Below are 26,282 nucleotides of genomic sequence, written 5' to 3' on the forward strand. Positions count from 1 at the left end.
ATTTTGGGTAAGATCCAACTCCTATTGATCTAGTAATGTGGCTGACCCTTTGGGGGTCAGGAGAACAGTTTAGTAAACGGAATAGAGTTTAAATAACTTCTCTCTTTACTGGACCTCGTTACTGACTGGGAGCCAGAGACTGAAGTGCAGCAACGGGGGCTGTGCATTTTTTATTTTACCTTCTTGATAAACAGTGTGGGAAATCAGAAGCCCTGTTTATGACTGACTGGGGAGTCTAAATGCCGTGTTAGCCACCACTTTGGGAGAATCTGTTCTCCTTCTCCAGCCTGCACTAACCTTGGCTATCTGCAGGTGGTTACCCTAGGCACAGATGGGTCACAGTGGTGTAGTCTTAGCAGGATCCACAGAACCAGATCATTTGGGTTCTGGAACAGAACCCCACACTACTCCAAATTTAAAATGTGATGCTGAGAGCGTTAAAGGTTAAAGTTAGTCACGATGAGTGATCCACGCTCACGAGTCTATGAACGCAAAAGATCTTAGCAATTATGTAAGGAGAGAAAAATAACCCTTAGAGGGGATACCTCAGAGCAGAGAATGAGAGATTTGCTCATGGACATTGACCAGAGAGCAGGATCCCCGCCTGACTCGCTCACAGAGGTAGCTGCTGCAGAAAAGGTTAGACTGCAAGCCCTGAGAGAGAGCCAGCGTCTTCGACATGAGAGAGAAATGACAGATCTTCCATTGCAGGAAAAACAAAAGATAGCTGGGATGGAGAAAGAAGCTGAAGAGAGGGGCGCAGGCAAGCGAGCTGAAGAGAGAGCCCATGAAAGGCAGATAAAACTGCTGGATGCTGAGAAAGGGCTCATCAAAGGCAGATGGAAGCAGCCAGAATCCAGCTCCAGATCCTGGAAGGGAAAATAGTCTGCCGCCGCCTGAAAGTTCTTCGCTTCTCGCCATCAAAGATTTGGAAAGCATCTGCCCCATCTACAGAGACGATGAGGATATTGAGGCGTTTCTGTCTGCATTTGAAAGACTCTGTGATATTCATCAGATTCCCAATGAGAGAAGAATGCCTGTTCTCCTCACCAGATGGACTGGAAGGGCCAGGAAGGTATTTAATGAAATGGAATTAGAGGATGTGTTAAATTATGTAAAGTTTAAAGAAACTGTATTGCAAAGGTTTAAAGTTACTCCAGAGTCTCACAGGCTGACATTTAGAAATGCTAAGCTGTCTGATAACGTTACCTAGGTGGAAACTGTTCATACACTGCTTGGGTATATGAAAAAGTGGATGGAGGGGGCAAAGGCTTGGGGCAGTGATGGTGGAGTTAGTGATTTATTTGCTAGGGAACAGCCCCTGGAAATAGCACCACCAAATCAGAGCAGCTGTGCTTGATAAAAACCCTGATACCATTTTGGAAGCTGCACGAATTGCTGATGTTTCCTAGAGAATAGGAACCAGGAAAGACAACCTCTGTTCTTTCGCAGGTGAAGTGTGAGGATGGGTTCAGGAATACGACCTGCCCCAACTTGGCTGGGAAATCTTATACCAACCCAGAATTTAAAACCTCTCACCCGGGAGGAAAGCCTGCTACATGCCGGTCTCGTTGGGCTTATAACGGCAACTTATCCAAACCAAAGGGACAAGAACGCCCCACGGCCAGCAACGCCCCAGCCCACAATCCGTTCGAAAGCGGTTACTTTAAGTACAGAGCCTGGCCATGTAGGTGTTAACACCGCCAGCTTCTGTCCAGACACAAACACTGCAGGTGTTAACACTACCACTTTAGTCAACAATTGTGGGAGTGATGCGTGTGTCACCTCACTGAGTGTGTGAGGGCGGAGCCGTGGAGGGGCAATGAGTTGTTCATCGAGTGTGCCAGGGTCAGTGGGACTGTGTGTACCGGGTGGAGAGATTCCACCTCGCACATTAGCTTAGTGAAAAAGGAACTAGTCTGGGAGGAGAGAGATTTGCCAGATGGAAGTGTGAACCTGGTGGCAGTTTCTGAGTATGGGGCAAAGGGGCCCTCAGCAAAGATCCACTTAGAGTGGGAAGATTGAGGGCTGACATGGTGGCTGGAGTTAGAAGAGAGCTTCTCCCGGCGGATGTTTGAATAGGGCATGATGTCGTAGTGATGAATGATAATGTCAATGTCATAACCAGATCACAAGGGAAATATGGCCCTGCTATGGATAGCCCAGCTTGAGATAATGAGGGACTCTGTGAACAGACAGAGGCTTCTCTCAGATGGGGCCAGTGGAGGTTGGGTCGGGTGTGCCTGAGGTGGCGCTGAATTTAAGTGAAATTCAGGAGTTTGTTAGGATGCAGCTAAAGCCCCGGGAGGAAGAGTTCCTGTGGCTGTTGGGGGTCATGACTTGCAGCCTCCCATTTGTCTGGACACAGCCACATGTCAAACTGTTTGCCCCAGTTTAGGACACTGGTGTATAGAGCCCGGGGCCCATACCTACATTTGCGAACCCCCAGGCTTCATTCCTTCCCTCCCGCACAAGGCAGGAGGGGTCCCCGCACCGTCCCCACAGCTGCCCCAGGGAGAGGGGGTCTGTACCTGTGGGGACGGGGCTGTAAGGCATGTGGGGGTGCACATGGAGGCTTGGCTCTGCCGTCCCCCCTTCCTGCACTTACCCGGCATGCAGTGCCCGCCTCTTCTGCTGCAGCCCCACAGCCTGGCGCCAGCTTGGATGGGGCAGCCTCACCCTCCAGCCTGGAGAGGGGCCTGGCCAGCCCTTCACGACTGGCGGGGGGTGCAGGAGGCTGATGAGCAGCTGCTCCCGCTTCCTGTCTTGCACCCTGCCCCCCTGCGTGTCGTGAAGGGGCCCCCCCGCCAGGTTAGCTGGTTCTGGGAATCAGATTGCCTTACCAATTGAGCGAGTTAACAAACTATATTTCTTAGCAGGGGCTAGTGTCCCATCAGCCCCTGGAGCCACTAAACTCCCGCTCCCCTGGCCAGGCCAGGCAAAGGATCCTGAGCCAAGGAGTGGCTGGGCTCTGCTGGGAAGCGGCAGCCAGGAGCTGCAACCTTCTGGGAATCTGGATGCAGAGATGAATCCCCAGGAACAAAGACGCATTCTTCCTGCTTAAATTCCCAGCTGGTTTCTTCATCTCAATGCAGAGCATAAACATAATTTGGCACATGTACCCCCAATTCTTGCATGCATTCAAATCCTAAAACACATAATCCCCCCCTCTTCAGGAGAGCAGATATTGCACATTCAGGACCGACTCTGCTGTCTGTCTTTTGATAACCCTGGGAACACTCTGTGCTTTTACATTTTAACATTGTAGAAGCCGCACTTATCGCAAAAACTTCTAGTTTTACAGTCAATTTTACCATCTGATGCCAGAACTCCATGTCTTTCTAAACAGGCCTTGGACCTGCAAAATAGCTTACAGCTGGAGCATTTCTTTTTTCCCTGGAACTTCAAGGCACTTGGCGTTATTACATGTGTGGCAATGGTTTTCACAGGCATGCTCGTGTTTGTGGCTGTGTGTGGCGTGGCAGTAGTTGCACAAATACGCCGCTCCTATTGAGGCTTTAATATTTAGAACGCTGTAATAATGTTTGTCGTGTAACAGAACAAAAATCGTTCTGGGGTGGCATTCCCCACCCGCTGTAAAAAAGTGCTGATTTCCATTTTCCCGATACCTTACTTTAATAGCCATGCCTAAGTGCTCTTCAAAAGAGCTCACATGTGTAAAACTAACCATTGTTTGGTCTGAAAGCCCAGCTCCTGGTGGAGACGCCTGGCCCCTTCTAATAGTTGGGCATCTGTGAGTTTTCATTTGATAAGAGACCCAGAACGCTCCCAGCAAAACACAGGCTGTTCCCTGCTTATTTCAATCCACTACATGTTTTCTTTTTTTCTATGATTTTACTGTATGTGATAGTCTTTAAGGGTCTAACAACCTCACCTCCACCCGCCCTGTTTCTAATAATCGTGACACTAGCCTGAGAGGACTGTCCCCCACGATCTCTGCACTACTCTGCAATAGCTTGATGGCATTATTTAAAAATCTACAGTGTTTAACTCTTCCCCATGCCTCCTTTGGAAAAGAGAGGGTGGTTTAGTCCCGGAGCTGTAAAAAATCTTCGGGCTCCAACTGGTTATTAAAATCACCTAGCGAATGTTGAATAGCGGTGTCAATGGCTGCCATGGCCAGCGTGAGTCCATCCCTCTGTGCACATTAGCAGAACAAAATTCTTGAAAATACTCATAGGCGTTAAATTCTCACTGGTGCCTTATCCAGTGTCTCACACCTTCCAAATACACCTCCGGAGGGGCATTAGGAGCGGGAGATTCTGCACCTTCAGAAGCGGGAGTCAGGGAGGTCTATGTCCATTTCCCTTCCTTGGCTGAGGGGAGGAAGGAGGGAGGGGGGGCCCTAAAAAGCGTTTTGGCTTTTTTAAGTGTCTTTGCCAAAACCTCCTTAATTTTTTAGATCTCTCCCACTTTTTTTCCCAGCCCCTCTTTACATTTTTAGGTTTCATGTTTAGTCACATCCGTCATTCCCCACTTTCTCCAGTTTTACAATCCTTGCCTGGTTCTGTTATCTTTTGGTTTAAGGGCTCCCTGTCTTCTGGAGAATGTGGCGTTTGAAACACATCGGTAACTACCTTCGAACCCTTTCTGTCTATTAAACGCCTAGGAGACGTGCCAGCGTTAAACAGCTGCTCACAAACAGCAAACGTTGCAATAAGAACAGCAGGTGGCGCGTGTTGTTCAGATCTGTCCCGCTTATCCCTGCCTGTGGAAACTGCAGCTGTTACGGGGCGTTTTGTCTTTGCCCGTTTTACAGCAGGTTCCTTGTGCGTAGTGATGGTTTTAGAGGGGTTGGACTGCTCAGAATCTGAGGGTTTGGCCCCTTTCGCCGTTTACCCCCAACCCTGGAAACTGCAGGTGCTCCAGTGGTGGTGTTGGCCTTGATCCTTTCACAGCTGGCTCCTTATGTGTAGTGGAGGGTTGATGGGTGCAGAGCTGTTCAAAGTCGGGGGGACTGGACCCCTTGTATCGTTTGTTCCCATCCCTGGGAACTGCAGCGGCGTCAGAGACATCTGTGTGTGCCTTTTTTAAAGGTGTCTGCCTTGATCTTTCTTCTTGTAGCATAACATTTGATAAATCTGCCAGCACACAGCAATAAGAGGATTTTAAAACATGCCTGTCACCTCGAACAGAAACCTGCATGTTCTTTTTTTACTACCAACCATTTTAAATAAAAGCACAACTTTCATAACACAGGCTCAGTAACCCGGCATTTATATATCTTTCAAAAATCTTTACATGTCAGTGCATAAACCAACTTCTCTTTACTAGCAGCCGTTTAACTGCAGGGTTGCCAACCGTCCGTAAATTTACAGCCAGTCAGTAAAAAAAATGTACCATTTTAACACTGTCAGTAAATCCGTAAATAAATGAAAAAGTCCGTAAAATTGGGTGGAAATAAAACATATCGTATTTTGATATTGATTGTCATTGTTCAGAATCACTTCTTGTATCACAAAACTACAATGACCATGACTTTATTAATGTCCTGTTTTCTATTATTGCACACGCCCAAAGAACCCAATTGATCAATTAACTGCAGCTAAGACAATTGCATAATTCCAGATTCCTGTGTACAGAATATCGTGAGCGAGTACACACTTTGGTGACATTATTGCATGGTTTATGGCATGTTTAGTGGCTTCAGATCTTCATGTCAGTAAAAACTAAACTGCAAGATTGGCAACTCGGCATTTTAAGTCAAAGCAGAATAACTTCCAAAAGCAGCACAGCCTGTTTTAAACCCCTGCCTATGTCTTTCAAAACCTTTACACAGAGAGAGGAAAATGCATTGTGTTACATTTGTACACTGATTCCAATAAAAGGCCATTATTTCAAACATACATTAAAACAGATCACCCCATACCATCTTCCGTAATGTCAGGAAAAACTATCATCTGTTGACTTTGCCTTCCATCTTGATTAAAAAACAAAAACTTTTAAAAACAATTCTTTTAAGAATAAACCATAATTCTGTAACATATAAATCATCTTACCGACATTTGTTAACCCTTCTAGTGCGGACTGTGATATTTTAAGGAAAAAGGCATCACCCAATTTAAAATAAAAAGCTATTATTTTTTGCTAAACACCCCACTGTGGAACAATAAAAGGCCATTATTTCAAACATACATTAAAACAGGGGGTTAACTTTGCCTTCCATCTTGAGACAGTGATGATTCTAGGGGTTTGCTTAACCAATAAACCCTTTATTTTATAATAAACAATTCTATCCTTATAATAAACAGTTCTATTTCTACAATAAACAGTTTCACAGCAAGCAATTGCACAGCAAACAGTGATAGCAAAGGACAGGGGAACTCCGTGCACGAAAAGACAAAATGTGCCACCCAAGACTTTAGCGTTTTGTGATCTTTCCTGGATCAACGCGTGGCTGCCAGCATGTGACACTAGGGTGCCCAGTTTTGGAGTTCCCCAAAGAGGTTACAAGACAAACACAACAGAAAACAGTTAATCCATACTCACAAACATTATATACAGGTATACTATGCTGGCCAAATTCAGTTGCCGTTTGCTTAAGATACTGCAGACGGGAGAGAGCCACTGTGAGTGATCAGTTCACAGTGAAGCGGGCTAGTGAAGATGCGTCAGCCCGCCGAGCCGACAAGACCAGGGGATATGCAGGATGCCGGGTGGATTCAATTCCTCTCTGCCTTCTGCCACCTGGGTTTGAACTTTTATAGTTTCCCCTGGTCAGCAGAGGCTAAGCCCCATTGGTTGCTATTTGCTGCATGACCTTCTAAGGTCATGGCTAGGAGTTTAGCCAACCAGGTGCTCCTGATTTCCTGGGCAGGTATGAACCAGCCAACCAGGTGATTACAATTATCCTGGGCAGTTGCTGACCATGCACCAGCAGGTGGGGTCACTTCATTTCCTTATAAGGAGACAGGTACATGCGGCTCGTGCTGCTGAGTCAACCCTCCCTAGGCTGCCTCTTTATCCACGGGGGGGGGCAGTGCATGTGGTGCTGCAGACGCCACTATGCAATTCAGTCCCCACATGCCCCCTGGCGGATGCCAGCGCCACTTAAACCAGGTCACTGGACTTAAGTCCTACCGGAAGTAAAGCAGCTAATTCTTCTGTCTGCAAAGTCTTAGTGACTATGGCAACACCAAATAGTTTATGAGTGAGGATTTTCAACAACATGACAAGTATAACAATGGCTACCAAAATCATAACAGCAGACATTAACAATGACAATAGCCAAGATTTGGCTGAGGGAATACCCAAAAAGTTACTAAGCCATCCCATCATTCCCCAGGTGCACTGTTCATTTAAATCTTTAACAATCTGGTTAACATCATCAATAACTTCAGACACATTTCCAGATATATCAGGAATATAAGTACAGCAGGGTCCCAATTGATCCCCCCCCAGGGTGGCACACAGGCCCCCTTTCTTAGCTAGGAGGTACTCAAGACCCAATCAATTTTGGATAACATTTTTGCATTTGGGAGGCTTGGTCATTAAGAAGCCCTAATGCTATGGCTGTTGCATTTCCCAGCTTCTCAAGTCCTTCAGTTAATTTTTGGAGTTGATTATATGTTAGGTCGCCCTCTATTGGGGATGTGGCTATTACATAAGGAACAGTACTTTTTAACCAATTAACAAAGTCGGTCCATGACCGCTTAGCTCTATTATGAGGATGCAATGGGAGACCGTCCCAACCAAGATATATCATACCAGGGACAAGCCCAACAGAGCCAATGGTACAACGGCCCTGAAAGGTAAGAGGTAAAGTTGTATAGGCATTGGGGCCACAAATCCAATAATGTCCAGGCCATAAAGGAGGGGTCTTTGGGCTTGTTCATCAGGAACACCTGTGGTTAGTCGGGGTTTGATGCATCTGGTCTCCTGGAGTGTGAAAGATCTGTAAGGTCTATCACAAATTTTAGCACAATCTGCACTAACATTGATGTGCTTTGTCCACATGGAGAAACCCCTTCTTTTAAGTTGCCAACTCCACATTGCACCTAATAAGTCCAAACAATAGGTGGAGAAGTTGAAAGTGGGTTCGTTGATCCCACGGTTAGCAGGAGAATAACAAAGTGAAGACAGGTTAAACCCTCCTTCCCTGTCCATTACAACATGAGATCCATTTCGATGCATTATGGTGGTGGGAGTGATAGTCCAAGTACAGTTTCGTGCATAAAGGGCAGTGGGACCAGTCCATATTTTTTGATGTAGCTTGACCTTTACAGTCCATGTCACTTCTGAAAGGCAGCAATAACCAGGTTGCCAGACGACAAAGAGTTAACTGAGAACCACATAGGCTTTACCAAACCTAAAAAACAGACCTGAAAAACAGAACTGGACATAACATGTTAGTTGATTCTACTTAACCAGTAGCCAATGACTGTTCCAGTTTCTGAACATCATCCTTGGCCATGCTGTGCCATTGTGACCCGTCCATACCCAGGGTACATACTAAATGCCCCCTCCACACAAAACTGATGCAAAAAAAAGAAAAAAAACAGGCTGTCTCCTTGCAAGATTCACTATGGAGGTAACAATGTTATACAGTTTTTTACAAACAGTTGTAAGGGTTGGTTTACTAGTGACACATGCCTCACCACTGGTTGTTCTGTTACCTCTACATTACCCTCCTGCTGGGGCTAGGCTTTGGACCCCCACTCTGGCCCCCTACAAAAAAACATTTTTTGTTGAGCCCTAACAGACTCATTCCACATGTGGCTCCAATGCAGAGCCATTTCAGGCACGCCCAACTCACTTTCAGCTGGCCACACCCGAAAGGAATTTTCCTTGCTTACAGCCATGGGTGGATCTTTCCCCACCCTGTAAGGCAGGTAATTTGCATCAACACCCCCACTTGCTAGTTCACTGGGTTCCAAATTAACTGCTATCCCTTTCCAGTCTGGACTAGGTTCTAAAGAGATATCCACCATTTTCACTAGCATCTCATAAACAGGGTTCTGATGTTCCTTTATTGCCAATCTCTGACCCCATATAGTATCAGATGTACCTGAGTTCAGTAAGATATTATAAGATATATTCAAGGCATTCAGAGGTGAGAGTTTGCCTACCACCCCCTGTTTTCCCAAGAGATCAACAGCACATCTGTCCTGCTGTGTTGCTTTAGCTGCCCAAATTTCCCTTTGAAACTGAGGCACTATTTGCTCACTTACAGAGCTAACAGCCTGGAGACATTCAGGTTCCAACCTCATTGTCTCCCCACTAAAATGATTAGGCACAGCCATTTGGTTACAGGGCTGTTTAAGCTCTCTAAATATCTTCACCCCATCTGGAACCTTTTCCAAGGTATCCAAACTGAACTTTCCTAAAACAAAGTCAGTGGATTCATTCACATTTGAAAAACCTTGGCAGTTAGAAACTAAACCACCTTTCCCCACATCTAAGCTGTCCTGTGACTCATCCTGAGCTGACTTAATCAATTCACTTTCACCCCCTTCAGTTGCAGAAAACTGAGAGGCACACCCTATCTGCTCTTTAGATGGATGATTGGAACTAAACTCTCTCTCTGCAGAGAAACTGCTCTTTTCAAACTTCCAATCATTTGAAATTTTCCTTTCGTCCCAGCCCACATGGCTGTTCACAAACAAACTTTTGGAGATTGGGGTGGCTTTCCCCATTGGTAAATCATTGCCCCCAACGGACACAGGCTTAGGAACCTTTCCCTCCTGGGTCTCAGTTGAATCCAGAACCACTTCTGGTATATCAACTGATAAATCCTGCTCCAGCACAAGCTGAACAGTACTTTCTGCCTGCTTCACAGATAGTACACTGGGGATCACCCCCCCAGCAGATAAACTGCTACCTGTAACACTGAGACAGTTTGAGATTTCTTCCCCTTTAACAAAGCCTAACTGGTTTGCTAAACTAGGATCTTTTTTGATAACTTTGGTGTTAATTATTTGTGGCATACGGGGTCCTGTGGGAATCCACTCCAGCGTGGGATGGCATCTTAGAAGACACCTGAGCTGTGAGTTAGTTAGCTCAGCTGCCCAGGTCCATTCTTCGGATCCTGCTGGGCAAACAAACTGGTGCAGGCGCTTATCTTCGCCACCACTGGTCTCATTCATATGATGAATGAGATGTGCCCACGCTTGCCCTATCCTTAGTGGATCTTCCCAGGGGCATCGGTAACAATCACTATTCTGCTCGACCGTCCCGTATCCTGTTCGTGACGCCATGTGGAAACGGAGAGAAAAACTCTCTGATAGGTTCGGTTTGGGATACGGGGGGTTAAGCGAGACAGTGATGATTCTGGGGGTTTGCTTAACCAATAAACCCTTTATTTTATAATAAACAATTCTATCCTTATAATAAACAGTTCTATTTCTACAATAAACAGTTTCACAGCAAGCAATTGCACAGCAAACAGTTATAGCAAAGGGCAGGAGAACTCCGTGCACGAAAAGACAAAATGTGCCACCCAAGACTTTAGCGTTTTGTGATCTTTCCTGCATCAACGCGTGGCTGCCAGCATGTGACACTAGGGTGCCCAGTTTTGGAGTTCCCCAAAGAGGTTACAAGACAAACACAACAGAAAACAGTTAATCCATACTCACAAACATTATATACAGGTATACTATGCTGGCCAAATTCAGTTGCCGTTTGCTTAAGATACTGCAGACGGGAGAGAGCCACTGTGAGTGATCAGTTCACAGTGAAGCGGGCTAGTCAAGATGCGTCAGCCCGCCGAGCCGACACGACCAAGAGATACAGGATGCCGGATATATTCAATTCCTCTCTGCCTTCTGCCACCTGGGTTTGAACTTTTATAGTTTCTCCTGGTCAGCAGAGGCTAAGCCCCATTGGTTGCTATTTGCTGCATGACCTTCTAAGGTCATGGCTAGGAGTTTAGCCAACCAGGTGCTCCTGATTTCCTGGGCAGGTATGAACCAGCCAACCAGGTGATTACAATTTTCCTGGGCAGTTGCTGACCATGCACCAGCAGGTGGGGTCACTTCATTTCCTTGTAAGGAGACAGGTACATGCGGCTCGTGCTGCTGAGTCAACCCTCCCTAGGCTGCCTCTTTATCCTGTTATCTGCAGACGCCACTATGCAATTCAGTCCCCACACCCACATGCATAATAACCATGGGGTCACACAAAACAGTATTGTCTCTTACCGTGTCGCTGATTTCCATGTCTTTCAGCAGGTTGAACACTATGTCCAGTTTTCTCTATCTATAAATATACCTAAACCTGTTTTTAAAAAAGGGGTTGTGGGGGCCTCTGAAAATGAATTTTAGAAAGTCATTTATTTGCAATGTCAGTTTATCTATCTTCTTCACACGTTTTTTCTTCAAGGAAAAAAGGAGGGAGGCGTGAGGGGATGATATAACATCATTTTTCTCCTTTAAACTTATTTTATATATTAAGACCATTGAAACAGTTAAAAAGTGTCACATGTCTTTTATGTGTATGGTTTGTGGTAATTGTGCTTTCATTGCAAAAGCTAACAACTTATTAACTTTTTAAAATAGGCCTCCCTGCACACAAAAGAGGCCTTACATTTTATTCAAAAATCACCAATGCTGTTTTTTCACATTAGCAAAAGAATTAAGAAAAAAAAGTCTGGGACATAGGGAAGAAACTCTCATCATTTCAAATGACCTTTACATTTAGAAAAGGTGCCTTGTTTGTTCCTTTAGGCAACACTTTAAAAAGCAAGCTGGGGTGGGGTGGGGTGGGGAGGTTAAAAAACGTTTTCATACTATACTATTTCTTCACAATTTACATTCCTGTAAACAGGAATGTTCGTACTATCCATGTCCTGGAATTATTTAGTTATGGAAATTAAAGCAACTTAGCAACTTTTCAGGCTTCTGTTATCTAATTTGAAACCTGGGCTTTTGCTGCAAAAGTTAACAGCTTTTAAAAATGCTCGTTGTTTCAAATAGGCCATGCTGCATACAAAACAGGCTTTCTGTTGCTTCTCATTTTAAAATGACCGATGTTAAACTTTATTTGATATGATAGCAAAAGTGTTTAATGGCAGGGAAAAACATCAGGACGTGTGTTGGGATCTGTTTCTTAGATAACCAGTGGGGGTTTAGCTTAGGTCTTCAAGCAGTTAGAAAGGGCCCCCCTTGAGTAAAGCACGATTTTTCCTTTTATATTTAAACAAGTTTTTGTATAAGCTGCTGTTTTAGTGTTGAACAGTGTAAAACCTGCTAATATAGCTTCATTTCTATTAAGCCTTTTAAGAATTTAGTGCAAATAATGGGGAGATCCTGTCATAAAACTTAAATTAAAAGTCAATTTCCATTAAAACTTTAAGTAAATGGAAGCTTGATGTAACTTTCACAAGTGTCTTTAACAAATCTAAACTTTTCCTTGGTTTAAATTTTAAAAAGTTAGGGAAGAAATACTTTATTTCACTATAAACCTCATCTTGTTTTTTCATGTTAGCAAAAGAATTAAGTAAAGGACTTGTTTCTTCAGGGGCTGTGTTTATCTTACATCTTCAAAACAGTTAAAAGGGGGCTTCTTGTGGTAAAACATAAGACAAACACCTACAGGATCTCCATAAAACGTTCTTAAACTTTCAATACCCACCAAATTGGCAGAGCCAGACGAGTACCCAGAAGTCACCCACTACAGGACAGAGCCAACAAAGAAAACAACAGAACACCACTGGCCATCACCTACAGCCGCCAACTAAAATCTCTCCAACACATCATTCAGGATCTACAGCCTATCCTAGCAGATGATCCCTCACTTGCTCAAGCTGTGGGAGGCAGACCTGTCCTTGCTTACAGACAACCCCCCAACCTGAAGCAAATACTCACCAGTAACCACGCACCCTACAAGAAGATCACTAACCAAGGAACCTATCCCTGCAACAAACCCCGTTGCCAACTCTGCCCACACATCGACCCTAGTGACAGCATCACAGGTCCTAACCACGTCAGCCACACCATAAGGAGCTCATTCACCTGCACATCCACTTTGTAACGTATGCCATCATGTGCCAGCAATGCCCCTCTGCCACGTACATTGGCCAAACCGGACTGTCACTGCGCAAAAGAATAAATGGACACAAATCAGACATAAAAAATAATAACATCCATAAACCAGTCGGAGACACTTCAGTCTCCCAGGACACTCTGTAGTTGACTTGAAAGATGCTGTATTTGTACAAAAAAACTTCAAAACCAGACTTCAGAGAGAAACTGCTGAGCTGGAACTGATCTGCAAACTTGACACAGTCAAACTGGGTCTAACAGGGACTTGGAATGGTTCTCTCATGACAAGAAGTAATTCTCACTGGTCACACATTCTCACCTTCTGATCAATGGTTGTGAATAGGCCTCATCTACTATAACTGAATGGACTTTGCTAATCCCTTCCCTCCCCATTGTTGTTCCTTACCCTTGGATGTATATATACCCCCTATCTGATTTCTATTCCTTGCATCTGACGAAGTGGATTGCAGCCCATGAAAGCTCATGCCTGCAGAAATTAAATGTTAGTCTTTAAAGTGCTACAGGACTCGCGTTGTTTTTGCTGTGTACAGACTAACATGGCTACCCCTCTGGAACTTTTCACAAAGCTGAGAGGCAGGCATACAGGACCAATGGACGGGCCTAAGCACCTCCTGTGAGCACTTTGGCCAAGTGGAAAAAATCACGCCCATTGCTGGACAGGGCCGACCACCTGACCCCAGGGGGTGTTGGGGAAACTTATGAAAAGCTGCAGCATCTTTGTCTCTTGGCTCTGGCTCCCCTGGAATCCATCTTCTAAGCAACACCAAAGACTGAGAATCTACCACAGGGAGGGGGGGCCTGGTTGCAAGAGGCATCCCAGCCAGGTTGTGTGGTAAGCTGAATACAGACTGACGTATTAATCCTAGGTTAAGATGCGAGTTATCTTTTAGTTAACTGTGATTAACTCCTTGACTTATTAATCATCTGACTTAGAGTTACTTAAAATCTTGATTTAGTCAATAAACTGATTTGTTTTTCCTATCTAAACCAGTGCATGTGAAATGAGTGTGTGCAGAGACCTCCCTTAGAATGACAGAGCTGGTGCAGAGCAATTTCTTTGATCCATTTACAAAGGTAAATGAGCTTGCAGGGTGCAGTGAACCTGCAAGACGGCAGTTCTTGGGGTTGCAGCTGGGATTCAGGGTGTTTGCTGGGGGGTCTGTCCCATGAGTGGATGGCCAGAGCGCTCCTTCACTAGGTGAGGGACCGATTACACGCAGGAGGCTGGGCGTGGGCTGCCCCAGGAGTGGGTGATTCATACAGCGAAGTGGGGTAAATTGGGGCCCAGGAGTGAAGAATTGGGGTGACACAGCTACACACCAATCCGCATTGCACGGGGGGAATGTCACAGCTTCAAAGATCCCTCACTAGGATCCATGAGAAGTGACAACACTGTAGTAGAGGTATATGTCCTGTCCCCGTTCTTCAAGAAAGGTGGGAGATGCATTTGCAGAGGATCCCTTCTGAGCATGCATCCAGATTCACAACTGGAATCTGAAAAGCCCTTTTCACGTCCAGGCAGCCCAGAATGTTCCCTTCCTCTTCCTGTTTGCACCAGACATGAGCTCTGACAGCCGACGGTCTGCCCCACTGATTTTAAACCTCTGTCACTTTAAAGGTATTGGATGAATTGTCTTCAAACTTTATTTGAGTTTAGCTCCCAACTCACCCCTAGTCTCCTCCAAAACAGTCCTGCGAATGAGACCTCATCAAGGATTCTTAGGGCTTGTCTACACATGACAATTAATCCAGAATAAGGGAGAATGTGAATTTAAAACACCCGAGCAAGTCTGGATTAACTCCCTGTGTAGATGCTTTGGAAGTGAATTAAGATAACTCAGAAGAAGACACTCTTTGTCTGGAACATGTGCAGTTAATCAGGAACAGTTCATCAGAAATAATTCCTGGGGTAGGCAAGCCCTCAATCCACATTGGACAAAAGAAAAGGGCACCCTCATTCTGGAATAAGAACATCCCTCAGGGAGTTATTCTGGAATACATACTCTGCATTAAATTCTCACTTTACCCTATTCTGGATTAATTTTTGAGTGTAGACAAGCCCTTAAATAAAGCAAATGTGAAGTGTCTACACCAAAAGGCTTTGAGATGTGACAAAAGAAAGAGAACAGGAGAGTTTTCAAAAACACAACCCTGATTTTTTTCCCTTTCCAGAGACCCACGTTCGCCAGACAAAGGCATCATTTCAAACGAGCAGCATGGCCGCGTGAATCCCAGAGAGAAAGACTTAGCGACCCAGCCTCCCCCTCTGATCTAAAGAAAGACCTAGCGACCCAGCCTCCCCCTCTGATCTAAAGAAAGACCTAGCGACCCAGCCTCCCCCCTCTGATCTAAAGAAAGACCTAGCGACCCAGCCTCCGCCCGCTGATCCAAAGAAAGACCTAGCGACCCAGCCTCCGCCCGCTGATCTAAAGAAAGACCTAGCGACCCAGCCTCCGCCCACTGATCTAAAGAAAGACTCAGCGACCCAGCCTCCGCCCGCTAATCTAAAGAAAGACCTAGCGACCCAGCCTCCGCCTGCTCATCTAAAGGACTCAGACACATGCAGAAACGAATAAGGGAAGCAAAATGTCTGGAGCAGTAACTCAGGGCAATGTGCAGGTGGACTCTGGGCTGGGCTGGTCACTGCTGATTCCACGGCGGTCAATAAAGATGCATGAAGCAGAGGACCGCTCTCCTCTTCGGCGTCTTTATGGTCGGACACCTCGGAGACAGGCAGCTGCGACTCGCCTTGAGACGACCCTTTCTTCGGCCACCGTCTCCACAAGGAAGGGGAATACATTCTAAGGGCAGCAAATGCCAATATCGCCAGTAACATGCCCAGATCAATCCACCACAGAACGCAGTGTCGTTGGGCGATGGACGAGCTCGGCCTCTGTAACACAGAAAAGAAACCCAACGGGATGCTTCCCAGAACGCAGCATGAGAAGTTCCTGCCTGGACCCTTCACTCTGAGGAGGGTGTTTGAAAGGAGAAACTCCTGCGTGTGGCGTTTAGTGAGGAGCCCTGAAGAAGGGAAACTGAGGCAAGGTGCTGTGGCGCCCCTCCACCCACAAGGGGGTGCTGAAGAGGCAGCTGGCCTGGTCACCTTGAGGCTGTGGGGTGCTAAAAGAGCAAAAAAAGTTGTTGCAGGGAATTTGGTGTTTTTTATCAACAAGGGAGGTGGACTCTGAGCAGTCACGTACCCTGTGCTATTATTGCCTTCACCCCAGCTGCCAGTAACTTCCATTGAGTGTTTACTCACAGCAGATCACTGGCCAGGCTTTTCAATTGTGCTGATTAATTGTCAGGTGGGGCATGACCCGAAAGTAAAACGCCCGCACTTTGCTCCTGACGGCACAGACGAAAGCTAGGAGCTGCTTCTCCTGCAAGGAGAAGGAAGCTCTGAGGTAGTCGGGGCAGGGAGGACGCTGAGGGGCTGGGAAGAGGACACGAGGGGATGATGAGAAGTCGTGGAGGGAGGCTGAGGGGCCGGGTTGGGCAAGGCCGAGTTGTGGGGGGACTGAGTGACTCAGGAGGGGGCTGTGATGAACTTGTGCAGGGTCAGGCGGGAGGGGAACAGTGGCAGAGTGACGTAGAGGCCTGGGGGAAGGCTGACAGATTGAGGCAAGGGCTGCAGGGGGAGAGGGTGATGGGCTGGGTGGAGGTCTGAAGTACTGAGCAGGGGAATAACAGGGCAGCGGGGAGGGGATGGGACAGTTGGACTAAATCCCCTTCATGCTGCCCGAGTGATGTGAAGAATAACTGAGATTTCAAACCCCACATTCCTCGCCACAAACCAAAAGGTTGTTCCTATAAAAGCTCAGGCAGGTGGATTAATGGCAACGCTCATAGAGTGGGTATTTGTCTGCCCCCAAGCAACGGGGTGACCAAAGATGCAAGACAGCTATTCTTTCCATCTAGCAAGTGCAAAGACAGATTTCTAAAGGTATTTAGGCACCTAACTCCCATGGGTTCCAATAGGAGTAAGGTGCCTATCTTTACTAATTTGTTCTCTAGCTCAGAGGGCCGTGCTCTTAAGGCTGAAAGTCCTGGGTTCAAACTCTGTCGATAGCATGAAGATGATAAGTTACACTATCAGCTCATTGACAAGACCCAAAGAAGGAGTCATTAAAACATCCGAACGCTCTCACCACCCTGAGAATATACATAAAAAGACAACTGCCAATTAGCGCTGTTTAATCTCCCTGACCTGGAGCAGGACTGGACCCGCACTGTAGAGAAGAAAGGTCCATATCGAGGCTTGGCAGAACTTGAGTGTTCTTTTTATTTTACAGCCATGTTTGTTTTTAACCATTTTTTAAATCTTTATTCAGTTTTCTCAGGTGCACAAAATTATGGGTTTGAAGCATTTTTATTGATTTACATTTTCACAGTTGTGGGAAGCCAGGGAGGGTCAGACAAGGGGGTGGGTCAGAAATTAATGATTTAATGACAGTAGATGTCGACATTCAGAAAGTTGAAACTTTATAGCTGTTAAAACAGAAACTGTCAACTTCGTGCATCAACATTTTAGCCTTAAATCAAAATCGAACCAGCTCGTCAGCAGCATTTTCCTTACTTTGCTGATCTGTACATTTCAATTATTGATGGAAATATTTTCCATTCCCAGCTCCCCTGGGCCAGCCAGTCCCCCCAACAATCTGGGGCACACAACACAAACAATGACACAGTCTCTTGGGCCTTCCGTGTTTTATAGCCACCAACGCTGCTAGAGATAAGGGTTAGACCAGTTTTCTGTGTCTTCTAAGTGTTCTAACAGCTGCACAATTACTCACATTGCCTTGAACTGTGGTGTGTCTAATGGGGGTTCTGGCTAGAGTTACTGATCCAAATTTGGGGTCATCTGAGCCCGGCAAATCCGTTTCTTAAGGATCATGGTGACCTGAGCGCGGGAGCTGCTTCCTGCCCCTCCCCCACTGCCTCCTGTCCCATCCTCTTCCCCCACTGGCCTGTCTCACCTCTTCCCCTGCCCTAGCCACCCTCTGTCCCCACTTGCCCCCGTCCCCCCGTCTTTGCCCCCTTTGCTTCCCCCCGCGGGCACCCACCATGGTGCAGGAACCCGGCGGGCGCTAGGACCCGGGAGGCAGCGTCCAGGCGCGGGGTCAGGGAGCCCCAGCCAGACAAGCGGCTCTGTCCCGGCCCCCCCGATCTGCTCCGCCGGCTGCGGGACCTGCGGGGGGGCAGCGTGGGAAGGACGGAGCCGCCCCTCCCCCCGCAGGCCGAGCAGAGCGGACCAGCAGGGCAGCGCGGTGTTCTCAGAAGGGGGGAGGGGCCACGTGACCCCCTGTGCTGCCCCCCCACCTCACCTCTGTTGGGGGGCAGTGCCCCCTGCACCCCCAGACTGGGCCCAGGCCGATACGTGGAAGGAAAAGGAGGCTGCATGAGAAGCGATTCCTCGCTCTGCTCCGCGATGCCCGGCCCAGCTGCAGGATTGTGTACAGCGCCGGGCGCGGCGGTGCAGGCGAGATGGGGACAAAGTGGAGAGAGTCCAGAGAAGAGCAGCAGAAGCGGGGCAAGGCCTAGAGCACACGAGCCCTGCGGCAGATTGAAACATGCGGGTAGTTTAGTCTGGAGAAGAGACGCCGGAGGGGACAGAACAGTTTCAGGGACATGAGAGGTTGTTACCAGGAGGAGGCAGAAAAAATGTTCCCGTTAACCTGTGAGGACAGGACCAGACGCAATGAGCTTAAACTGCAGCGGGGGCGGGTTAGGCTGGACACTAGCGAAAACGTCCCGGCCGTCGGGGTGGTTCAGCACTGGCACAAACTGCCTGGGGAGGAATAGCCGTCACTGGAGAATATGAAGGGCAGGTTAGACAAAGCCCTGCCAGGGATGGTCTCCTTATCACCAGGTCCTGCCCTGAGTGCCGGGGACGGGTCTAGACGACCTCGCGAAGTCCACCTGCCCCAACCTGTTGCAACTGGTTAGGCCAGGGCAGGGGGTCCTGGCCAGGTCTGCATACGTGTGGCTGGGGAAGGCCCATCCTCCTTCTTGTGGTCTCTGAAATGATCACACCCCCGGGTCCCATCACCGAAATACATGAGTAACATATGAGGGAGACTGAGGCATACACACAGAACCCAAGAATATCTCCACTTCGTCACACCTAAGCAGCAGTTCTGCAGAAAAGGACCTGGGGGTTACAGTGGACAAGAAGCTGGATATGAGTCAACAGTGTGCCCTTATTGAAAAGAAGGCTAATGGTATATTGAGCTGCATTAGTAGGAGCAGTGCCAGAAGATCCAGGGAAATGATTATTCGTTGTATTCATCATTGGTGAGGCTGAATTCTTACTGTAATTTATTTATGCCAGTCCTGGAACAGAGGTGGTCATAAATGGCACACAGGAAAACCCCTCTTTCAGAAATAGTGGTCTAGATACCAATGTCAGGTTCCCAGAGACAAACTCTGCCCCAGCATTGACTCTAGTTTGAGATTCAGGGAGAGAGCAAGCATTTTTGTTGTTTGCAACTACTCCCCACCACAGAAAGACCACCACTAAACTAATGACAATACAGCATTTCTTCAAAGACCGTCTGCTGTTCACACACTAAGGAGAAGACCTTCTAGACGAGGAAGAATCTAGTCTCAGTACCTGTTCAGTTATGCTGTAGTGTTTTTATTGTCGCAGCTGGAAGAAAGAATGATTTTATTCATTTATCTAGTATTTAAATTGAAAATGACTGTGAGAATGTTATGCCGCAATGAATTCAGCAATTGAATTCTGTATTTTAAAGGCCATCATGTCTGGGCTGGCTGTCACCAGTTGCACCACGCTTGTAGTTTCTCTACTTGGTTTCAGGTGCCGCCCTCACCTTTGCTTGGCTCATTCACTGCAGTTCAAGCAGCCTCCTCCACACCTCTGAAGGCACAGACTCTTCCACCCATAGCCCCAAATGCCGTGGTCAGTAGCAACCTGACAACTTAATGAAATACACAATTGTCTCAGCAACCTGTATGTCCTTCCAGGGGGAGTGGGAGGAAGGTGTGTGGTTTCTAAATCCCCCTAACAGATGCCAGTCTCTTTCTCTGTCTGTCCTTCTAATGCCCAGAAGCCAAAATGAGTTAGGTGTCCTACCCCTCATGGAAAGTCAATGGGACTTGTACACCTAAGCAACTTACGGCCAGATATTTAAAGGTATTTAGGTACCTGAAGATGCAGATAGGTGAACAGGTACTTTAAAGATCGCACTAGTTGGCTAACTCCCATTTAAATAAGTAGAAATTAGATGCCTTGGTGCTTTTTGAAATCCCACTTGGCCCCTATCTGCATCCTCAGGTGTCTAAATATTTTTTAAAATATGGCTCTTAGTCACTATTAAAAATGCCACCCTAAGCACGTTCCTTAATCTTTATCCATCATATGTAACAGAGTTCTACCAATCCCAAAAGATTGGACATATTACCAAACAGGTCAATGAATAGTTCAGATCTTACCCAAATACACACTTAAAGCCAATGCTTATTAAATGAACTAACATTTATTTTAAAAAAGGAAAGCAACTAATGGTTAAAAGGTCAGTATACATACACAGATGAAAATAAAGCTCTAAGGTCAGCTTCAAAGTAGAGATGATAATTGAATTGCAAATTTCTCAAATTGCAAAGTCTGAAATTACCCAAACAGCTTGGAGGTCATCCGTCCTTCTTTAGAGCTCCTTTGTTAGAAATCCAGTGCAGAGAAATGAAAACTAAATAGTCTATGTGCAGAGTTTGTTCAAATTCTCCCATGAGGATTAGCAGGGTGATTCCAGGCTGGTGATGGGATCTCAGTCTTGCAATTCAAACTTTCCCTGACAAGCTTGGACAGATTTGAGATAAAAAGTATTAGTCCCCTGGAGTCTTTTATAGATCCATGCAGGCTGACCAATATTTTCTTGACAGCTGGTGTCTCCTTGGACAATCAGTAGATGACTACTTGGGTCTCTGAAGCATCATCTCCTACGTCCGGTGCACACTGGTAACTAGTTACATTAGCACAAGGGAATTGGCCATTTATAACCATGTTCAGGTATTTACTACTTAAACTTCCAAGAGAAATACAAACAATAGTATTGTTACATTCAAAGTTCCATCTAAATGTTCATATGTTCCTTTTGAACTCTTAATCAATAGAACAGTGATAGATAGGAAAGTGATTTATCTACTGTGGCAGATAGCCAAGTACACCCTAGTGGGCCTCACGCTTCCATTGCTTGTAGTGGGTCAGGGCGTCTCCAGCCACTCCAGTTTCCCCGAGGAAAGCCCACCTTATATTTTGTAATCACCATGGACCAGCCAATCAGTTGGCTTAACCAGCATAGCTCCTTTGACTTTTACGGAGACCAATCACTTTACACCTGCTGAGAATTTGGCCCCATACATTTACTGATAGCTTTTCTCAGGGCCTCCTTGATCTCTTTGTTTCTCAGGCTGTAGATAAAGGGATTGGCCAGGGGAGTCAGGATGGTGTAGAAGACAGAGAGCACTTTGTTCAGCTCTCTAAGCATACTGTTTTTGGGCATCACATAGACAATAATTATGGTCCCATAAAATATTGTAACCACGGCGAGGTGCAAGGAGCAGGTGGAAAAGGTTTTTTGTCTCCCCCTGGTGGAAGGGATTCTCAGAACGGTGACTATGATGCAAACATAGGACATCAGGGTTAACAGAAATGGTGTCAAGGTTTCAGTGGAAGAAAATAAGGGTCACCTGTGTGGTCAGGCGGGTGTCACTGCAGGAGAATTGAATCACTGGGGTGAAGTCACAAAAGAAATGGTCAATTTCATTAGCGCCACAGAAAGTTAATTGTGACACCCAAAATGTCATTATTGTGCTGCCCAGAAACCCACTGCTCCAAGACCCAGCCGCCAGCCGGAGGCAGTTCCCACCATTCATGCGGAAGGCGTAGTGCAGTGGCTTACATATCACTAGATACCGATCATAAGACGTCGCTGCTAGGAGGTAACGTTCTGTAGCTGCTAGGAAACCAAAACAATAAAGTTGGGTGATGCAGCCATTCACAAAAACGGTTCTGTCCCCAGTCAGGAGAGTGGCCACGATGATGGAGGTGTAGCAGGTCTCCAGGCAGGACAAGTTCCCCAGAAAGAAGTACATGCGGGTGTGAAGACGTTGATCGATCACAACTAGCACGACGACGAGCGTGTTCGCAGCCATGGTGACTATGTAGATCACGAGAAACACCAAGAAGAAAAGAATTTGCAGTCCAGGAAGATCCCCAAATCCCAGTAGGATGAATTCTGTGAGGGACGTTTGATTTTCCCCTTCGTCTTTCTCCATTCTCCATGGGATGCAACTAGTGATTGAGAAAAATAATGGTTTGTTAAGGTGTTTGCTGTACAATACTGTGGTTTCCCAATATTTGATTCCTTACAAATTCAGTGTGCCGACTAAGATCAGGGTATATTTTCTGTCTCAACTGACAAACTGTTTGTCACCCAAAGGATACACAGAGGTAGGGTTAGAGATTCCCCACCATCCCAGCAAAAGAGCAACAACACAGTGAATTCATCACTTTTCTACATCTCTTCTCAACTGCTTCAATTCACCCATTCATAGCTTTAGAGGCGAAAAGGGAACATAAAATTATCTACTCACAAATAACATACAAATAATTTCCCCAGTTAGCCCTGCACTGAGCTCAGTTACTTGAATATGGCTAAAATATATTCCCCAGAAAAGCATCCATGGCCAAATATTTAAAAGTATTTAGGTGCCTAGTGCTATTTTCAAAAGCATCCAGGAAACTAAAACTCATTGCTCTAAATGTGTGTTAAGAAGCTAGGTGGTTTTGAAAATTCCACATTCCTTTAAAAATCTGGCTCACATTGTTTTGCTTAAAACTACACAGTGAGGCTATCATAGAGCAGAGGAAAGAAGCCAAGTCTAGAAACCAAATGACAAGCTAGTGCCCTAACCTTTGGACTATTCTTCCCCCTGAAAACTGAGATGGAGCATAAAGTGGTCAGAGAAAGTTTATCCCACTGCTGCCACTACTTCTTCATCGGTAAGAATTTCCAGTCACCAGCCACTGCATTTCTAATGTACACCTCTGTCCTGTGTAGAGCCCAGAACCTCCCAAGTAATGCTGAGGGTCATCCACTCCCTCTGAAATCGATGAAGAAGATACACAATGGAAGACACATGGCATCTCACAAGACTGGGCTGGGAAGATGCATCGGAATCTGCCCTGTAGGATGATATGGATGGGTGGCTGAAAAACTGAGGGAAAATTACCCGAGAAAGTAATGATCTGTCCAGAAGAGGGAGGCAGGCAGACAGCAGGCGATTGAAAGACATGCAGATAAAGGGATGTGTAAGCTGATAGATGTTGGGGTGTTTACGGGGAGAGACAGAGGTCTAAGGAGCTAGGTAGATAGATGTGTAAGGGACTCAACAGACAGAGAAACAGATGTCTAAGAAGAGAGAGAGATGGAGGTGTGTGAAAGGGAGGTGTGTGACAGGTATGTTTATCAGTGGAAGGATAGATAAAAAGACAGATAGACACATTGTGTAGGAAGCTGGATGGAGGGATAGGCACAAGGGGATAGAAGGATGACAGGAGGGCTTATTAGAGAGATCGATAGTTGAGTGGAGGTAGACAGATCTCCTTTGCCTTTCATCAATGTCTCTAGCAAAAAATCATGTGAGGTTCTAAAGGCCTTACTCAGGCAAGGCTCCCAGTGAGTGAAGATGCTGCCCAAGAGCAGGCTCTTCCAGTTTAAGGGCTGAGTCAGAGTAAGGGGTTCAGGATTTTCCCTGAGACTGGTAGCACTCACCTTTAGTTGTCAGCATGAAGCAGGCACGGCTCCATCGACAGTGCACGGAGCTCGTCTCACTGTCAATCTCGTCCTCTCAGTCCCTGGGAAATGTCGGCATGTTGCTGCGGCGATGGGTCTCTCTCCTGCTGCCCAGCACGACTGTTTGCATCACACAAACTCTAAACGTCTCCTGCTCTGGTTTCTTGCATCCTTTATTGGGGAAGGCAGCCTCACAGCCAACTCTATGGCTTGTTTCTCTCTTGAGCCTCCTACAGGCAATCACTTAAAATTACCTGCATGTGGAAATTATCACTGTTGTTTGTTAAAATAGTGTCACACCAAATCTGATGACAGTGGCATGGGGCAGAGACATCCCACAGGGCTGAATTCATTAAAGAGGGAACTCTATATCCTAGTAAAGAGGATAGGAAAAGTAGAGGTATGAGCTAGGAAGAACAATAAAAGGTAATGGAGATCCATTTCAAAATCACACTTGAAGGTGATCAGCAGAATACTGACAAAAAGTACAAGTGCTTATATACAAAGGCTAGGAGTCTAAATACTGAGATGGGTGACAAAGAGTGCCTGAGATTAAATGGGGATGTTTACATAGCAGGCGTCATGTTACTGGTGGTAAGCTGGGGGACTGAAGCTAATCAATGGGACACCTTCATGCCAGGGTATAAAATATACAGGAATGACCGAGTAGGTTGCACTGGTGGGCGAGTGGCTTTATACGTTTAAAAAAGCAGGGAGTCAAATAAGGTAAAAATCTTAAATGGATCAAACTGTACCAGTGACTCTCTATGGTGAGAAATTCCATGCTTCAATAATAAGAGCACAGCAGTGGGAATGCGCTAATGACCACATGCCACGATGGTGACCGTGATTGTGAAATGCGAGGGAAGTTAGAGAGGCAGCAGAATAAGAAAATGCAAGTGTCCTGCAAGGAGAATGGATGGCAATGAATACGGGCTCAGACTAAATGCATATCCCTAATCAGAAGGGAGAAAAAGAGGATCGAAAGAATGCCACCATAGCTATATGCAAGAGTAATCAAAGACATTAGAGGCAAAAAGGCTTCCTTTAAAATTAAAAAGTAAAGTCCTAGTAAGACTAGCAGGTAATTGGACAAACTGTGGAAGAGTAAGTGTAAAAAGGCTCCTGTGGGCTGAGCACATCTTTTGGTGCAGCGGGCACGAAAAAATTAAAAAGTCAAGTCTGCTAGCCCTCTCCTTCAGACACCAAGACCCTGGCTGACAGCAGTGGCTGGCTGCTGGTGAGAATTGGACAAACTGATTGGAAGGGCTCCCAGGCAAGTGTAAATGCTACTTTGATCAGTCTTGGGGAGCCCCTGTCACAGTACTATAAGGGAGGACATTAAAGAATTTGAGAAGCAACTTGCTGAAAATGGAATAAACAAAGAATATATGTACTTTTAAGTAGGTCTAAAGCTGGAAGCTTACCAAACGAGTAATGGGGATGCTTGATGACCAAGATATTAAAGGAAGAGAAGGCCACTGCAGAGAAGTTAAATGAATTATTTTCATCGGTCTTCACTTCAGAGTTCATGGAGGAGATCCCCGCCATCAGAGTTATTCTGTTTGGGCAACAAATCTGAAATATGTACCCACACTGATGTGTCAATAGAAAAGGGTTTAGAACAAACTGATAAATTAAATATTAATAAATCATCAGGAGCAGTTGGCATTCATTCAGGAGCTCTGTAGGACCTCAGGTATGAACTTGCAGATCTACTAACTTTGGTATGTAACCTACTGCTGAAATTAACCACTATACAAGATGATTGGAAGGTAGATATTGCAACACTGATTTTTAAAAAGGGGTACAGAAGTGATCCTGATAAATAAAGGTCAATAAGCCTAACTACATTAGAAGGCAAATAGGTTTAAACTAGAGTAAAGAACAGAATTATCTGACATATAGATCATAGAATCATAGAAGATTAGGGGTGGAAGGGACATCAGGAGGTCATCTAGTTCAACCCTCCTGCTCAACGCAGGGCCAACCCCAACCAAATCACGCCAGCCAGGGCTTTGTCAAGCCAGGCCTGAAAAACCTCTAAGGATGGAGATTCCACCACCTCCTTAGGTAACTCATTCCAGTGCTTCACCACCCTCCTAGGGAAAAGCTTTTTTCTAATATCGAACCTAGACCTCCACCACTGCAACTTGAGACCATTGCTCCTCTTTCTGTCATCTGCTACCACAGAGAACAGCCTCGCTCCGTCCTCCCTGGAACCCCCCTTCAGTCAGTTGAAGGCTTCTATCAAATCCCCCCTCACTCTTCTCTTCAGCAGACTAAACAGGCCTGGTTCCCTCCGCCTCTCCTCATAAGTCATGCTCCAGACCTCTCATAGTTTTCGTTGTCCTCTGCTGGATGCTCTCCAATTTGTCCACATTCTTCCTGTAGTGGGAGGTCCAAAACTTGACACAATACTCCAAATGAGACCTCACCA

The 26,282-nt window shown here is 46.1% G+C and overlaps 1 pseudogene; it reads right to left on the reverse strand.

Moving 5' to 3' along the window:
• Positions 1–21,376: 21,376 nt before the first annotated feature.
• On the reverse strand, positions 21,377–22,322 carry LOC137143941 (olfactory receptor 11L1-like; annotated as a pseudogene).
• Between the last annotated feature and the right edge of the window lie 3,960 nt (positions 22,323–26,282).

The sequence above is a fragment of the Emydura macquarii genome, unplaced genomic scaffold (assembly GCF_026122565.2).
Source record: "Emydura macquarii macquarii isolate MOO-44397 ecotype Brisbane River unplaced genomic scaffold, CSIRO-AGI_Emac_v2 contig_3368, whole genome shotgun sequence".
In the NCBI taxonomy this organism is placed as follows: domain Eukaryota; kingdom Metazoa; phylum Chordata; order Testudines; family Chelidae; genus Emydura; species Emydura macquarii.